A 16,461-nucleotide genomic window follows, 5' to 3' on the forward strand; every position below is an offset into this window, starting at 1 on the left:
GTATATCAGACAAGCTGGAAAATGAGTCAATTTTCCTGTTCTTTGACATTGTAGTCTTTCTTTTTGACACTGTTCATCTTCTTAGTTGTTAAAATTAACTTTCCAGACAACACCAAAAATGTAATCAGAAAAAGGAAGGAGGTGTTTGATTTTTTGGGATATGTGTGTGTGCGCGTGTGTGCGCACGTGTACTTTATTTTTTCCCCTGGTCATTTTGTCTTGATATTCTTCCTTTGTTATATCCTCCTCAGGCATGTTCCCAGGTTTGTACAGTTCTCTGAATTTTTTCTTAGGCTAATCTTATGTTTCTTTAACCAGATGCTGTTTTCTCAGTGCCTTGACTCCCTCTATTTCTACCTTCCTTTGCATTTACTGCAAAGCTACCTTTGAACTCAACGTCCTCTTCACTCTGAGATCTTAATTTTATAGCAGACAATAATGAGACACTGATAATGAGCAGTAATATGTTAGGAAAACCCAGGAGTTCAGAAACGTGTAGTTCTATCCAAGACCAGATAGGGAATCTAAAATACTAGCATGATAAGCATCTGCATAGTCCTGTTTTGTGCTTTGCTTTTCCTTTTCCTTTGATTTTTCTTTGAATTTTGCCAAATAAACAAGCCACAAATGGAAATAGAAGCGATTACTTGGGGAGGAAGAGAATACAATAATTCTGTAAATTTAGGTCACCATTTTGTTCAGATTAAGTTGGATTTGGATATTTATTTGCATCATCCATAGATCGGTACATTCTACCATGCCTACATATTTAAATGCAATTTACTGTGGAGGTATCCTTACAGCTTTTTACCAGCTAGTCTAGTAGTCCAATACCTTAGAAAGCCTCAGGCAGCCTAGAGAGGTAGCATGGGCAATCCAGCATTTCAGTAGCTCTAAAAGCAGTAAATGTATTGGCTGCAAAGCTGATACCACCAGTAGAAGCAAAGAGGGAGAAATATAGCTCCCAGCTTGCCTAATTTCCCACAATTAGAAGCTTTCAAAAGAAACAGAAGCACACAGATGTTCGCAGAAAGAGTTGCAAAGCCAAAGACGGTGGGCCCTGCCTTGGTCCTTTCTTTTATTCAGAGAAGAGGAAAGGGGAGGACTGGGGGCGGACCCGGGGTGACCGGCCAATCAGACACTGCTAAAGAGTTTGAGTTACATTCAGTTTTGCCCGTGCTTGGAACAAAGAGTTTCAGCTTGGGGAGGGGGAGGGGAAGCTCGGTGCAGGCAGCAACAATTTACCTTATTACTTGGATTAAAGCAGTGCTAGAGTTAGACTGTAGTCTACATAGATATCATTTCCAATTACATTCATTCCCACTTCTCAAGGTATTTTTAAGAGTTATAAAGAGTTGCTTTAGGGTTTGATGCCATCACTATATGATAATATATATATATGACAATATACTGCTCAGAACACAAAGAATATCACATCAGTTCAGAATAAATTGGATCTTAATTAAAACAAGATATTGGAAACTAAAGAGAATATAGAAACATAAAGTCCAGCACGATTTATGTCTTTAGTTTTACCTGGGGATTTAATTTTACATGAGGATTCTAAGGTAAGTGCAAATGGTTAAGTTTAGCTATGCAATAACTTCGAGCTCTCCTGCCACTGAGAATCATTTAGGTTGGAAAAAACTTCTCAGATCATTGAATCCAACCTAACTGTGTCAAGTCCACCATTAAATCATGTCCCATCTAGTTGCATGTGCTGATTTTGTTAGTGATTTGATAACACCAGTAAAAACAATGAGTCTTCCAGCATGCTGATCCAGCACTAATGCTGAGGAATAAGTTGTCCAAAATAGTCACTATTAATGTTATACTGTGTATCAAATGGGTAATTTCTGACTCTGTCCTGTCCAGGTTCCATCGAAAACATTATTAATTAATATTTAAATAGTACCTTAACATTATAAAATGTGCAATAGGAATGTGTCATTACTTAGACATATTGACATCACGAGTGGTGCAACAGTCCTGAAAATTTACATTAGTTTTGACATAAAATTTTAGAACTGAATGTAACTAAACTATGATTCGAAACAGATTTTTTTTTTTTTTAAGATGCTAGCTGGATTGTCTGATACTGATAGTTTTAAAACTGTAATTCTACTAGAAATTGTAATACAGCCTCACATACATAGTATTCTTATTTAAAAAGTTATTAAAGCATTATTTAAAGCAACTGATATGTCAAAATGTCGTGGTTAGATGGATACATCAAAATTGCCACAAGAAATCTGGCATTTTCATTAAATTATTAGCACTTTTGTTATGATTTGTTATGATTTTGTTATGATGTAATATAAGTAGGCTTGCATGCATGATTTTGAGCTGATGATTGGATACTTCAGTGATGACAAATACATAAACCTTAAAAACCACAAAAGACACATGTCTAAATTTTAATTTAGTTTAAACTGCTTTTATTTGTAACACAGTGTTATTCATTTTCTCTTCATATGCAACTCACAAAAATGTTTCCCAAACAACCAGAAATCTGATTCACTTGTAAAAGTGTTCTTGAAGGCATCTATGATCACATGTAATTTAAATACTCCTCCATTTGAGCAGTAAAGGGCTAAAGAGAAACAAACAAACAAAACAAAATCCAACAAACATTTAAAATAAGTTGCAATAGCTTTGATTATAAGTTGAAGGACAAAATAATTTCCCTCACATATCTATAGGACTGGCATAATGAAATATAAAGCTTCTTATATAGTATAGTTTTATAAATATTTGAACAACTTTTAATGCTGCTTAAAGATTGTTAGCATGGAATTTATATTCCGTTTAGTGACTGCACTGCAATGCAAGTGGAAAGAAATATTATCTGCACATTATATGTAATGGCTTGTCCAGGGATCAGGATGCATGTACATATTTCAATCCTGGCTACTCTTTATCACAGATGGACTGCTCTATACATCTTTCAGAAGGGACGTATGAGAGATTCTTTAATAACTTCTCAAGTAGGGCAAGACCTTATCATGTAAATAATCCTGTAACACTCCATTCCAGATGCACAGCATAATTCAGTTTGCAGTGTAATAAAAGTGTGTAAAAGATACAGGAGGAGTAATCTAATTGTTCTCTTACTTGTAAGCACAGTTATTACCTGGGCTATAACCTTGGTGCTTGCTATTTGTTGCTCTTTGAAAATGACTGTGACTGAGCAGCATTTCTCTTGCAATTAAAGGTAACCTATGGTTTAATGATATTTCCTGTTGTTAAGCAACAAATACTCCATCAATTTTTAGTGTTCTACAAGTCAGAGTCATAGAACTGATCTAAAATATTACAGACGTTAGTGGTAAATATTTCCTTTTCAAACAGAAATCTGTCACATGTGGGGTCCCACAAGGATTGATAATGGGCCAATGCTGTTCAATATCTTCATAAGTGATCTGTACAACAGGATTGAGTGTACCCTGATAAAGTTTGCTTATGATACCGAGTGGGGAAGCAGACACCTTGGAAGGGATAGCTACTCGGCATAAAAATCTGGATAGGCTGAGAGGGTCTTATGAAATTCAGTGAGGACAAAGTGTAAAGTCTCATGTCTGGGAAACATAATCCAGGAGTGCAGAACAGGCTGGCATTTACCCACATGGGAACCTGGGGGTGCTGGTGGACAAGCTCCTCGTGAACGAGCAGTGCTGCTGCAGCACAGAAAGCCAACAGGATGCTGGACTGCATCAACAAGAGCATCACCAGCAGTGATGAAGAAGTCTCTATTCACTCTATTCAGTGCTGGTCAGTCCATGCCTGAAAGAGTGTGTTCTTTTTTTGGTCCCTGGTACTCAAAATAGCTGTGAACAGGCGACAGAGGGTTTAGAAGAGGGCCACAAAGATAATCAAGGGGCTGGGAAGCCTGCCATGTGAGGAAAGCCTAAGAGAACTGGGTTAACTGGGTTTGTTCAGCCTTGAGAAGAGAAGGCTGAGGGGAGACTTTATCACCCTTTTCCAGTATTTAAAGGGAGGTACAAAGAAAATGCAGACTCCATTTTTATGAGGAGTCACAGGGAAAAGAGGAGGGATAATAGGTGCAAGTAACTTGTGGAGAGACTCCTACTGGACAGAAGAGGAATAGTTTTCACAATGAGAACAATCAACAGTTGGAATAACCCGCCCAGAGAAGTAGTGTTCCAATATGGCACAATTTTAAGATTCATCTCACCAGGATGCTGGACCCCCTTGTCTGGATTGTGCTTTTGCCAAGAAAGGCTGTACCAGATGATCCTTGATGTTCCTTCCAACCTGATATTCTATGCTTTTCTGATTCAGTGATTCAAATAAAATCACATTACAAATTATCTTTCTTTACAGCCTAACTCAGATAATCTCAAAAAAATACAATTTTAAAATATAATTCACATACTAATTTTTGGAATTCACGGTTCATATTTTAGGAGTATTAACTACATTTTATGCTATTGTATTACGTTTCTACGTATATATGTAGACAATGACAGATTACTTTCCCATGTGGCAGACAGTAAAGTAGATCACAATGTCATGGATTTATCATAGGTTGTTTAGATCAGTCCACACAGTCATAAGTATATACATTATTTATGTGGGAGAGTAAGATTATAAATAAAGAATACTAATCAGCTTGTAAGAGAACTGCTGTCTTTACATTTTTCATTCTCCCTCATAAAATGAAATCTCAGGCAGTCAGCTTTTGTTTGTACTGACATAATATACTACTGTCCTTAGTACACACATGCAGTCAATGAATTGGAACCCATGTTTAAAAAAGAGGAAAATAAACTAGGAAGTGAGGCAGACAAGATGAGAGAGACAGACAAGATGAGGAAGGCAGAATTACACCAACATGTGGGAGCATCGATGAGCATAATTGAAAAACGAATGTCAAATACTCTTTGCTCACTTCACACAGGTATTGCATCATTATAAAGTTACGAAACCCTTGGAGTCATAATTTCTCATGTAAGCATGAAGAAATCAGTGATCAAAATGAAATTTACCTTGCTAAACACAAGTATCTATTTTAAAGTAATGGAAGCAATCACAATATTTTAAGAAATATATTCAATAGATGATTATCCCATATGGTTAGTTTTCAGGTGATAGTTCAGTAAGTTCATCATCAAAACTGTCCATGGGACTGTCCTAGTTTCAATTGCATTTTAATCAGTAAAGACTTCTATATAGTTGAGTTCATATCAATTAGGAAAGAAGTCAAAGCATGACTGGTATGACAATTAGGGCATATGAAACATTATTTTATGTCCCATTACTTATTAAATAAAAGAAGTGTCAATAGAAGGTATTATTGTATAAAGGAAAAGTTCTGAGGTGTTTCTTGTTTGGATTGGATGTTATTCCAATTAATATCCTCTTGTTGAAGAGGAGAGGAACCCCAGGAGAACCTTCTTATTGGAAGGTCTTTACTACTTCCCATATGAGCACTTCCTAACCCTGTTATTTTGCAAGATGACCTTAAGTGGATGTATCCCATCAACAGAGGACTGGGAATACAGCTTTGTGTGTATCAACCTTCATCCACTTTCCTTAACCAACAAGATTATCTGTATATTGATTTATAAAGGGGAAATGAAATTAATGAAGTAGAAATATGAAACTCTTACTTCTGTAAAGGCTGGTGGAGCAGAAATAATAGAACTGGCTATTCTCTTATTTTGACAATAACATTTAGTCTTTTCCAAATGAGCTCAGAATACTCTGTTATTTAAATTTATGTCAAAGAAAATGTGGTACTAAGGTTTTTAACTATGACTTTCAGGGACGTGAAATGATCAGTCAAATTGATATTGTTCTGAGAACATATATTCCAAGCAATATATTTTGAAAATATTTTAGGTGGATAATATTTGTTGCGGTGTGAGGTGAATGAAAAAATTTTAATAGACAAGTATGTAAAAAATCACGTTTTATATATGTCGCAACACAGGAGAAAATTATTGCTTACTCTATACAGAAAATTATAGATAACATTTTATCTCCACAGAGGTTTGCAAAATCTATATTGTTTCTATCCTAATGTTTATATTGTGAATTCATCTTGTTCTTACCTCAGAGCCTCAGTGTAGTTTTAAGCCACAGAATCCATGCACAGACCTATAGCCTTCAGTTTTTTTGTGATTCTGGTACATGAACGAATTTTGTAGAGAGAGTTTGGGGTTTTATTGAGAAAGCTCTCATAACAGTAAATTTTTGTTTCGCTCTTAAATTCTTAGTGTCTGAAAGTTTCCAGACTTGAAGAGTAAACATCGTGCATTTTGTCTCAGAAGTGGTTTTCTAGCATCTAATACACATTTATAGTTTATTTCTTTGTAAAGTCTTTATCGGGATTAAATTAATTTTCCTTACATGATTTTAGATTCATGGACACCAGCACCAACCTGTGTATACACACTTCACCATTATGCTCAAAATAGGCTGCACTGTATTTTTAATTTGAAGGTTTGGAAGCTTGAGTACATCAATTTCATTTTAAATAGTAGGTGTTCCCTATTTAAGCATAATCTTAGTCAGATTCCTCAGCTTCTTTCTCTCATTTGATATGAAATTCATTGCTGAGACTGTATATAAAAAGAAGCCTTGGGAGTGATCATGAGTGTGCTGGCTACCTGGATCAGTTTCCTGATCTGTTTATGTCTGAAACTGGCTATTGAATTGAAGATAAACTTAAAATTGACCTCATAGTTATTGCTTCCTCCAAATTTACATTTTGACTTACAAAAAAATATCCACATAATTAGGTAGCTGCTCACACTTCTGTAGTCTCTGTTAATGTCATGTCCATAAGATATGGAGCAACTTTGGAAAATTTGTTACACAGTCTGTGAAGACAAGAATTAGTTTTGAGTTTCATGATATCCTTACAGAGAATGTGGAGGTATCTTCTTATAATGTTGTCTGTATAAGACTTCTGCTCAGGAAAACCTCCCTTGGAATTATTTTTGTGAGCAGCCATCTCCACAGCATGTGTGTTCTGATAACATCACTGAGAATGATATAGCAAAGGAACTCTTTTGGTGTAAAGATACCTCAGTCTCAGCTCTTTGTCTTTGGGCCTGGTTCAGCTTTGTTTCAGATTCAGACATACTTAGTAAGATTAAAAGAGCTCAAATTTTCTTGTATAGTTTGGAATTTAGATTCTAATGCTGAGGTATTTTTAGATGGAGTCCTGATATTTAATCCTTTCACCTTTTCTCAGACAGGATGTAATTGTCCATGGATGCAAAATATCATGGCTCTTTGTTATTGATTTTTATTCATAAAGTTTACAGAGAAAGTCCACATTTTGAACATCTTACTTCTATCAGTATATATATGGGATCTTTTCCAATACAAATCCCATTAATTGCCTTTTAGTCTTCATTCAGCTATATACCTACAATTCAGACCAAAAATGCTTCTGTACTAAGGTAATGTTTAAATATTTCAAGCAATAAACCAAAAAAATTTCTGGAAAAGTTAAAAAAAATACATCTATTGTATACTTTCTTTTTGTTGATGAAGTGAACAAGGTTGAAACAAAGAATGAAATTTTTCTTTATATTGTTTTCTATAACATGAAGAAAAGTCAATATCAAATGTATTTTAAAGAAAAAAGTACAAAATCAATCTTGCATTGAGTTTTCAAAAGACAATTATGTGGACTAAATCCTTTTTTTCCCTTAGCCATCACATTCCAGTGGGAATAAAAACTCTTAACATAAAGAATTTTTTTGTAAAATACCTTCATTTCTTCTACATTGTAAATCAAATTTTTGCATTAAAAGTCATTACTTGATATAATGTATACAACACACAAAACATCTATTTATCTCTGAAATAATTTAATATTTCCTACATAATTTTTTCCTATTGTAGACACAAAAAACCAGCCATTAATTGAACACACTGTGAAAAGTTTGTCTTGGATTTGGAAATTTTCCTCTGGAATAAAATCACCCTGACTATGACAGTCATGTCCATGTTTATGCCACCTCTTGCTCTCTCCTGGAATAAAATGAAATAGAAAGTGTTTTCCCTGAAGAGATGAATTCAAATCTAAGGACTCAAGTAGAGTCATCTATTCTTTCTTGGGTTAACAAAGTTCAAATTTGAACTCTGTACAGCAGAGCTGTGTATACTAGGTACTGGAGATGCTAAAGGGAAGGGAGGTAAACACCAGATGGTTATGTCTTGCTGAATGCTTAAGTTTAAATTACTGTATATCAAGCTGGCATCTTTTTGCTATGTTAAGTGAGGCAAGTTTACTGTAGAAAGGCAAACCTACAAATGAAACTGATGGAGTCCAATCATTAGTTACATCAATAGGATTCTTAATTAAACCAGCAAGGGCCTCAGATGTATACTGACTGAAGATTTACTCATAAGGGCAACTTATTCTCTATTTCTTGCTAAAGAAGTGCATATAAAAATCCTGTTACAGTGATGCAGGGACTAGCAGAATAGTTACACAGTAAATGAGTTTTGAATTTAAAATTTTGCTTAAGCAATTTATATTTTCATTGTTTATTTTACATGGAGTCTTATCCTTTGGATATTTAATTATTACAATATTCACTGCTTGATGGTGGAATCACTGATGTTACAGATTTATATACCCAAGATACATTTTTGTTTGTTTGCTTGTTTTCCGCTGTTCCTTTCCTTTCCTTTCCTTCTCTTCTCTTCTCTTCTCTTCTCTTCTCTTCTCTTCTCTTCTCTTCTCTTCTCTTCTCTTCTCTTCTCTTCTCTTCTCTTCTCTTCTCTTCTCTTCTCTTCTCTTCTCTTCTCTTCTCTTCTCTTTTCTCTTCTCTTCTCTTCTTCTTTTCTTTTCTTTTCTCTTTTCTTTTCTTTTTTTCTTTTCTTTTCTTTTCTTTTCTTTTCTTTTCTTTTCTTTTCTTTTCTTTTCTTTTCTTTTCTTTTCTTTTCTTTTCTTTTCTTTTCTTTTCTTTTCTTTTCTTTTCTTTTCTTTTCTTTTCTTTTCTTTTCTTTTCTTTTCTTTTCTTTTCTTTTCTTTTCTTTTCTTTTCTTTTCTTTTCTTTTCTTTTCTTTTCTTTTCTTTTCTTTTCTTTTCTTTTCTCCTTTTCTTTTCTTTTCTTTTCTCCTTTTCTTTTCTTTTCTTTTCTTTTCTTTTCTTTTCTTTTCTTTTCTTTTCTTTTCTTTTCTTTTCTTTTCTTTTCTTTTCTTTTCTTTTCTTTTCTTTTCTTTTCTTTTCTTTTCTTTTCTTTTCTTTTCTTTTCCATTGTATCACTTGGGATGAGATACCTCTGCTAAATTCTGTTAAATACAATTAAGATGGCTGTGTACGAAACCCACAACAGACACAAGTTGTGTGTGAAGCCTGTGCTAAAGCATGGTGTTTTTGCCGGTTTTTGTCACAGGAACAAACAGGTAAGGATTGTAATTTCTTCTCCCAAAGACCTTTGTTTGGCTGAAACTTTTTTTCAGCCTGTAATTCAAATGTAGATTGGAGTATAATTAGTCATGAGATTTGTTTTAAAACAGGCGGTTACTTTGTGTAGCCAACTCTGAACAAAATTACAAACAAAATGTTCTAGTGCCTAAGTTGAATTTTCAACCCCCACTAGTCCTTATATCATCATAGATATGCTCTCCTTTGTTCCTAGGATAATTCAGATATACAGAAGGGGTGATCAAAGATCTGAACTGTTAGATAAAAATGTCATTAGTCATATTGACCCGTAATAGATGTCATTATTGTGAAGCTAAAATTATGATCAATTTGTGACTATGCTTTTCTTGGAACATGGAAAAGTATAATATGGCTTAAATTAATGGTGCACTGCATGCATGTGTAAACAAAGTTACTTAGTGTATTTCTAAAGGAACTAAAACTAATACAGTGTGGGTTGAAAATGAATGAAAAAGTTGCTAAATGACAATAAAACCCAAGCTATTGATGTGCACAGATATCATTTTTCAATGTCTTGCTGTATTGATGAACAAAGTTTAGAGCTGATGATTGTTTTGGTTTAGATAAGGAGTGAAATATGTTGGTACTATTCATAAACATTTTGATGGGTTGCAATATGGAACTTGTACTGGAATTGCATAAATCAGAATAGAACATGCAGGAATTAGCCCACCTCCCAATGCCTTTGACAGTGATTCAGAGCTATGCAAATAACAAGAGGTTGTAACAGAGCAAGATAAACTTGTTAAAAAGTGAAAAATAGTTTGCTATCAGCAAAATTTTTTGGAAATTATGAGAAAGACTGCTTCTCAGGATTGCTTCTCTCAAGAATTTCATTGTTTTTCTTGAACATGGCTCAACAGTAGTTTTATTTCTAGTACTAAGATATAAGTAGCATAAGCATAAAGGATCTGTGATTATTTCCTTTTGATTAAAATATCATGGTCACGGACAAGATGAAAATAAGAACCTGTGCCCCAGTTTCTCTGTTCAGTTTATTTTAGATGTTTCTTTCTCCCAAAACCTTTCATTTCTTTCAAAGGCAAAACAATCTTTGTGAGAGAAACTATGTGGTATTTAGATGCTGTATAAAAAAGTTCCAGTCAATTACTACCCGATTTTTTAATATACTCTTTGCAATACTGTTGCAGTTTATTAAATTAGTGAGTTTGCATTTTTGTGTTTCCTAGATTTATCTAATAAATGTATCTGACTCTTCTCCATCTCCTGAGACAATGGGAATTTCACTGAGTCTTGAAAAGGAACAAAAATTTTTCTCTTCAGATTTGTCTTTATAATCATCAAGGGTTTTTCAGCAATCCTGTTGCAGTTGTCGTGTATAGGTCTTCAAAAATAGTTACAGCTTTTTGTACTTCCATAAGAAACAAAAAGAGGAGTTATGTTCTGAGCTATTTTGTCATGGCTCTTCTGACAGCAGAGAAGAAAAGCACTTAAATCTTTAAAACAACCATTCCCTTCTCTCTCACTACTTTCCACTCTTTTTCTCTTCCCCTCTCCCTCATTAAAATCCAGCAATGTCATTCATTGTCAGCCTTTCCAGCAGGAGGTTAGAGGCTATGTGTTAGCCACAGGTGAAATATGATCCAAAGCAAATCTTGCAGTCCAGGTATACATCCTTTCATGACTATCAGTCATGATGAATGGCGCTAGAATAATTTGTTTTGAAATATAGTAGTGATTGTACAGAGCTGATATTATTTTCATTTGCTGTGAAAATCTTTATTATAACAGGTTTATGACATTTCACATTTGCTGTGATAACTGTCAAAACAGTTATATAATCGTTGAAAGATAACAGTAAAAAGAATTACCTTTGATTTTGTTAGCTTTTTGAAATTTCATTTGCTAGTGAAAATTTTTCATGATTACAGCTTTAGTAATCTGTAAGCAAATACAGAAACAAACAGGGCACAAAATGCAGAATATCGAAAATGCTAAAGTAATACAGGCAGACTGCAAATACCGTAATCTCCCTTCAACTTTAAAATTTAAGTTTCAGTAGTCATGACTGAGGCTACACTGCTGTGAATGCTCTATCTGTATCTAACATCATGTATCAGGATATCTTTTCTGGGAAAAATATCATTACTTTTGTGTCTTGGTGCTCTTCATCCTTGCTTCCTTTCCCATGCTCATGGCATTTTGAGAAGCAGCAGTCGATGATAAATTCATAGTCTGGTTATAGAGACATTCACCAGAGCCAGAGGGGACTAAATAAATTCCGTTTAGGCCTTTTGCATCCAACATGTTCTCACATGTACTAGTTTGAAAGCAAACCAGTGAGACACTCGAAATCAGAACTACAATTTAATAGGAAAATTAAAAAATAAATGCAATAGTAGAAAAACACTGACAGTCAGGATGCAACATGTCACCCTGTCAGTCAGGGTGGTGGTAACAGTCCAATTAAGTGGTGGCTGCAGTCCTCCTGAAGTGATAGATATGGTTCTGTCAAAGTGGTGATCCTGCAGAAGGGTCTGGTCTTCCCCTGAAGGTCCACTGGTAGTTACATAGCTCTTGTCCTCAGGGAATCCGTGAGGTAAGGGTTGAGTGTGGTGTTCCAAACCTCAGATTATATCCAGGTAGGAATGCTTGGTTCCTCCCCCTGGGCGGAGCATCTCACAATGGGATGATGTAATTTTATGAGTCATGCAGTGATGCTGGATGGCCCATTAACAGAAAAACATCCCTCTGGAGGGAGCTATCAGGGATGTGTCATGGAAGAGATAAAGAACACTGCCCCACCTGGTTTTAACAGCTGGTGATAGAATAGATACTTTTGGTTACATTTTACATTGTAACCTAAGACACCACACCGCATGTGAGTGATAATCTCAATTTGTCAGGTCTGCCATACAGAAAACTGCACAGCTCCATTCCTTTAAAGAATAATTATGACTTCTAAGAATTGTTAGGATATGGCTGAGCATAGCCCAATATCAAAGGAAAAATGGATTGTAACACTTTTACAATCTTTTTACTAATTCTGTTGAAGCCAAGACTGTCATTTTTTGGAATATTGAATCACTGCTGTTTCTTGTATATTTTTTTTCATTTTCTCTTTTTTTCCCCTTTATATTTCAAGATTTCTTCCTGTTCTGTTGCAATATAGTCAGAATTCTAGAATTTTAAGTCACTATGTTTATCATTAATGGAATTATAGCCTACTAAGTTGATATTGGTCATAATTTTCTGTGCTCTCATAGCATCAGACCTTCATGTCTGATATTTGCTGCCACAGTGTTTGACAGTAGGGACTCAGGGAATTCAGAACAGAATTTAGCTCATCACTTACCATTCTTTAAGTGAGATTTTAGTTATCGTTGTGAAATGAGGTCCGCTTCAGCAAATGGCGCCAATGCTCTGCTGAAGACATAATTAATGTCTATGCTAAAATCCCTGAGGGATGATATCAGTGTCTGGGTACTAGATGCTGGCTTGGTCATGATATTTATTGGTCTTCTGTCTTTCATTTGCTTTTGGTAACTAGGACTTCTATTGTGCAGCTGCGAGATACTTCGGAGAGTTGTTGATTTACCTTGGTCTTTTGTAACAGAAATTTATTGTGAGCCATTTTATAGCTTTTGCTTGCTCAAGTGGAATACAGATAATGCAATCTTGTAAAGCACTTGGTTTCAATTCCTAATCTTTGTCATAAGTCACTAGAACTATGAGGCTTTGTGGGGTTTTTATTGGTTAGAGGTTTTTTAAGGATTTGTTCAGCCTTCTATATTACAAGCATAATGTCATCCAAATATATAATTTTGATGATAGTGTTGATATATGATAAAGGTTTAATGGGAATGAAGGGGAAAAAAAGAATATTCGAGTGTGGAATCTTAAAAATCTATTGTCTGTCATATCCCTGGCTTGGTTGCCAGGATAAATTTTCTGGTTTCTATTGCTGAATGTTTTAATGATAAAGGAAAAAGTGAATAATGGTGATTCCAAACACAGATAAGAAATCAAGGAATATATTTTTTATCTTTTTACTTCTCTTGGTCTGTAGTTGATCAATGCCAGCATGTGATCACATGAACTGCAACAGGATTTAAATCAAGTTTGCAGAACTGGACATCATCCTGAAAGACTGAAAATTTACATGGAAAAAAAAAAAATGATCAAAGTGACACAAAAAGAGAAAAGAAAAGCAGAGATTTTCTCAGACTTTATAATTTGAACTGAAAAGACAGTATTCCCTATCTGGTTTTGTTTGGGCAAGCCTAGAGATATTAGTCAATAACTTGCTATTCTTCCGATTAAAATTCTTGATCAATTTTCAATTGATCAAGAATGTGAATATTTCCCTAAAAAGTAAATAGATATTACAATAATTCACTTTGTGTTGGCTTTCCAAACGACTGGCAAATTAAATGTCATTTTTTAGCAGGAGTAGCTAGAACTCCAATGTCTGTTTTAATGATATTCCTAATGATTTTCAGATATCAGATTTTTTACTAAACATGAGCAAACTGGTGTGCATTATAAAAGGTCAAGGTTGATGCCAAGGAAGTTGTTACCTACGTTGATACTTTGAGTAGTAATCCAGTTTGATTCTGCAATGCAAATTAGTCATTAGGCATATAGCAAACTGTCCTGCATACAAAAGCAAGTACTCATTGTTAGCAGCATAAAATCAATATTAATTTGTACCTGAAATTAAGTATTCTAGTAGAGATTTCCAGAATTTTAATCCAAAATTATGTTTGGGATGTGGAAGAGCTTCACAATCCACTTCTTATTTGGGGTAAATCTTCATGGCTTCATAACTTTACTGGAGCTGTGTTGGATAATCTGATGATATCTATTTCAGTAGGAATCTTATTGTGTTTATCATGAATTCTTCTGAGAGGCTGATAGTAGGCCTGTGACACTCCTTGCATTACTCATAGGAGCAAGTCTCAAAGCATTAAAAAAATAACTTTGTTAGGGACACTATCTCTGTGATGGATGACACCACCTTGTTTTTGATGCTCATAAAATTGCAAGAAAAGCATTTTGAGTCACAAGATTTATCATTTGCCTGAGTGTTCAAAAAAAAAAAAGTGGGAGCATAAAAATTACTTTATTAAGGTCATAGTCCAGCAAAGCTGGTAAACAGACATTTAAATTAAAGCAGCTGGGTAACTCTACCAATGTTAATTGGGCTTCCTTACATAATAGGTGTTTAACTATTTACGTAGGTGAAGGACTTAACTGCACTGCTATATATTTTATGTATTCCTCTTGTCCAACTTCTGCAATGGAATGAGGATGTAATTAGAATGAAAATGTCATGTTCTTGTCAATTAAAAATTCAAATGAGTTAGAGTCATAAGAATGCAGGAAGTGGTCCTTGATGCACCAGCTATTTTAGTTTCACGTGCAAAATGCTCTCCACAGAGCACGCTACCTCAGCCATGCTAACTCAACCAGAAGGAAGCCCTTCTCCCTGGAAGAGATCCCTCCCCTCCTCTCTCCCTGCCCCCCCCTCCCCGGCAAATGACCTGGGGTGGTATGGAATAATCTCTGGGTCCTGGATATGCCCCCTCCTGGATATGGCAAAAATTAACTCTGTTCTGCCCAGAATCAAGACAGTAACATCCTTTGTTCACAGTGATTGAATAAATAAAATTTCCCTGTATCTATTCTACATAATTTTGGACAGAGACATAAATTAATAAGAAGGCTATAAATCTTTATAAATCGTTATTACTAACTGCAAAGATTATTCTTTGCTTTCATTTTGATCACATTTCTGATAATTTAGTTGGAGGATGGAACACTTCGATGGTGGTTACCTGGGAAGAACAAGAGACATTTTTACTTCAGTGCATGTGAATTGTCTCATAGCTTTATCATTTTACATAGTTCTAACTCTTAACATAATTGTATTTTCAAGATTCTTAGACCAATAATGAAAATAACTAATTTCCAAGTATTTAAATTAATATCTCAGTCCCTTCTGTGTGGAATCTTCTGAAAATTCATAATAAATTCTCATATGACTTAATAGGACTTATTCAACAGTTGTGGATACTAATACAGTTATTATTCAGATTTAATTTTAACCATGCCAATGAAACTTTATGGAAAATAATGAGTCAAAATTGTTAACTGTTAGCATCCATGGATTCATTTTATGCCAGTTTTACAGCTTTCTTTGTTTTAAATAAATTAAACAGTATCAGAATACAAAGAACTACAGTACTTTTAACTGTTTTGAAGAAGAGATCAAAATCTGGATTTGGCTTGATTATGGCTGAGGACTGTGATTTCTGTATTCGTACTAACATCCTTTTTCTCTGGTTCCTCTGCCCATGGAGGAGGCTGCAGCAGGCAGTGGAAGTGATTCTGTAATACCATGATGGTTTCCTGTTCTTATGAGATAGAACACCCTCCCTTGCCCTCACTGGCCATCCCCAGGAAGTGTTGCCTCCAAGACTGGCTTCTGCACTTGGCCCAAAGGAGAGGCAGGAGTACTATCAGCAAGGGGATTCCAAGTAGCCAGTGACCCCCTGGCGCTGCATTCCCATTGTATGGCTCCCTGAGCTCCTTGCTCTAGTCATGTTGGACCAGGTTGGGATTGCAGCACACAGGGGAGGCAAGCAGGAAAAAGGCAGTGCTGCAGTGCTAGACTGAACTAGCAGCAGGAGTGCAGAAAAACGGCCATAACTGATCAGAAAAACAGAAATACATTTATATGACAAAAGATCCTTCCCCACCTCCCTGCCCAAGTGGCCCAGAATTCGTGAGAAGGGATGTAGATGTAAGAGCCCTGTTTTTTATGTGCATCCCAAATAGCAAAAGCAAATATACATTTAAGTATGTCTTAACTAGTACATTTGAAGTTTCAGCAACATCCTTTCAGGTTTATAGATTCCTTAACAAAACAGTTTAACATTTGAAAATAAATCATGAGAGCACTGAATATACAGATATTTTTCTATGCTGTCTATAAGAAGATACTGGAAAACAAATGGGAATTAAAAAGAGCCTTCTTTGGTTTTTCAACCTTTCCT

Source organism: Corvus hawaiiensis, chromosome 4 (genome assembly GCF_020740725.1).
Source record: "Corvus hawaiiensis isolate bCorHaw1 chromosome 4, bCorHaw1.pri.cur, whole genome shotgun sequence".
NCBI lineage: Eukaryota > Metazoa > Chordata > Aves > Passeriformes > Corvidae > Corvus > Corvus hawaiiensis.